The 2565-nt window shown below is 34.3% G+C and overlaps 1 pseudogene; it reads right to left on the reverse strand.

Moving 5' to 3' along the window:
• Window positions 1–1493: 1493 nt before the first annotated feature.
• On the reverse strand, window positions 1494–1674 carry LOC116597271 (annotated as a pseudogene).
• Between the last annotated feature and the right edge of the window lie 891 nt (window positions 1675–2565).

Below are 2565 nucleotides of genomic sequence, written 5' to 3' on the forward strand. Positions count from 1 at the left end.
GAAATTTGTTATAAACAAAAAATCCTTACTTTTGATCCCAAACTAGGTATTTCTTTATTTCTCCATTACCATTAGTTTCGTTTTTAACATACCAAAATTGGTAATAAAAAGTTGATACCAGGAAGAATGAATTAGTTGAGTTACTTTAAAGGGGAATTTGATAATGTTTCAAAAACTATAAATTCTTATACCTTTTGACCCAGAAAGTTCTATTCATCCTTGCATATACCCCAACATGATTTTAAGAAATATATGTACCACAATATCCAATGCAGTATTATTTCTAGTAGTAAAAAGGCTTTCAATATGGGACTATGAAAATAGAGTGCAATTTCCAGAGAAGACATATGTAGATGGGCAACAGACACATGGAAAGATGTTCAACATCACTCATTACCAGCGAAATCCAAATCACAACGACAATGAGATAGCACCTCACACCTGTCAGAATGACTAAAATCAAAAACATAAGAAACAAGCTTTGGCAAGGATGTGGAGAAAAAGAAACCCTCATGCACTGTTGTTGGGAATGCAAACTGATGCAGCCATTGTGGAAGACAGTATGGAAGTTCCTTGAAAGGTCAAAAATAGAACTGCCCTGTGATCCACTAGTCACACCGCTGGATATTTACCCAAAGAATGCGAAAACACTAATTCAAAGGGAAACATGCATCCCTGGGTTTATTGCAACATTTTTTACAGTAACCAAATTATGGAAACAGCCCAAGGGTCCATGGATAGATGATTGAATAAGGAAGACGTGGTATATATATAATACAACGGAATATTACTCATCCATAAAAAAAGAATAAAATCTTGCCATTTGCAACAACATGGATAGATCTACAGGGTATAATGCTAAGTGAAATAAGCCTGTCAGAGAAAGACAAATACCATATGATTTCACTCATACGTGGAATTTAAGAAACAAACAAATGAACAAAGGAAAAAAAAAACAAGAGAGACAAACCAAAAACCAGGCTCTTAACAGTAGAGAGCAAACAGATGGGTACCAGAGGGGAGGTGGGTGGGGGTATGGTTGAAATAGGTGAAGAGATTTAAAAGTACATTTGATGAGCACTGACTAATATATGGAAGTGTTGAATCTCTATACGTATACCCGAAATTGACGTAACTCTGTATGTTAACTACACTGGAATTAAATTTTTTTAAAAAGTTAAAAAAATAAGTAAAATTCTAACTAAATGGAGGAATACTATATAATTACCAAAAATTAGAATTAAGAATTAGGAATATTATGTAACGATCAAAAAATTAGGTGCAATTTTGGAACTATTCTTTTTTATTTTTTTTAACAGCTGAAAGGCCTCACGTTTATTACCAAACCAAACCACTTTTGCAGAGCTATAGTAACAGAAAAATCATCTCCCTGATAAAAGGTATCTATTGGCCAGGTAGAAAGGTGTTTACAGGGTGACAGAATAGAACACATGATCTTCAAGGAGCTTAATTAAATACGTGGTGCCAATTAGGTGTCCTCACATGATGTGGGACGCCTTAGAGACCCAACCTGGTTCTCCTCCAGTGCCTCCTCTTGGAGTTGTACCTGATTTTATTACCAGTTTTCATCTGAATCCACTGGGGAATGGGACGATTCTGCTTTTGTTTCTTGGCCAGGAATCACTTGATCCTGAAAGTCTTGTGAGAAGACATGGTCAGTAACAGTGAGCGGCACACAGCCGGGGGGCGGGGAAAAAGAGAAAGGTGATTTTGGAAATATTCATAAGAGCAACTGGAAAGAGCAAAATGCAAAAAGACTTTATATAGTTTGATTCTTCTCATATAAATTCTTAAAATAAACATTTCATGTAAATATATACACCTGGAAAATGCCTAAGATTTTGTTTGTCCACTTTTTCTGAAGCTGATGGCAGACTTTAATAGAAATTCCTTTAGAGGAACAAGACGACAGGCAGAGAGAAAGGAGGCTTCCTGTCTTTATTTTGTGTCTTCCTATTATCTATGAATTTCTCATAACGTTCATAAATTGTATACAATTAGGGAGCTAGTGAGCCATTGTATATATTTTCTTTCAGATACTTCTTTATGTTGAAAACAAATTAGAGTAGAACTTAAATGTTCTAATTTTTTTTTACAAAAAGGTAATATGTGAAGCAATGAATGAGTTAACTTGATGGGGGAAATGCTTTCACCATGTACACAAGTATCAAATCCTCATGTTACACACTTAAAATATCTTACAATTTTGTCAGTTACACCTCAGTAAAGCTGAGAAAAGAAAAAAAAAACACTTAAAATATTTTTAACACATAGTTTACAACGAAAAGATTCCTCCTATCCTTTTCAAAATCATATTCAAAATGTTGCATTTGCTACTTTCTAATTGACGGTTGTAGCATTCACTACCAACGTCAATGGACTTTATTCTTTTTGGACACTAGAGGGAGTTTGGAAATGAGATTAAATGGATCAAAGAATCAAAATGGATTATAAAATTCTACGACTGGATTTCCTTACTCCCGTTAAGAATTTCTATAGAACTCAGGCATTACAGCAATAATGGTTGACTCTATAGATATATTC

Source organism: Mustela erminea, chromosome 8, assembly GCF_009829155.1.
Source record: "Mustela erminea isolate mMusErm1 chromosome 8, mMusErm1.Pri, whole genome shotgun sequence".
NCBI lineage: Eukaryota > Metazoa > Chordata > Mammalia > Carnivora > Mustelidae > Mustela > Mustela erminea.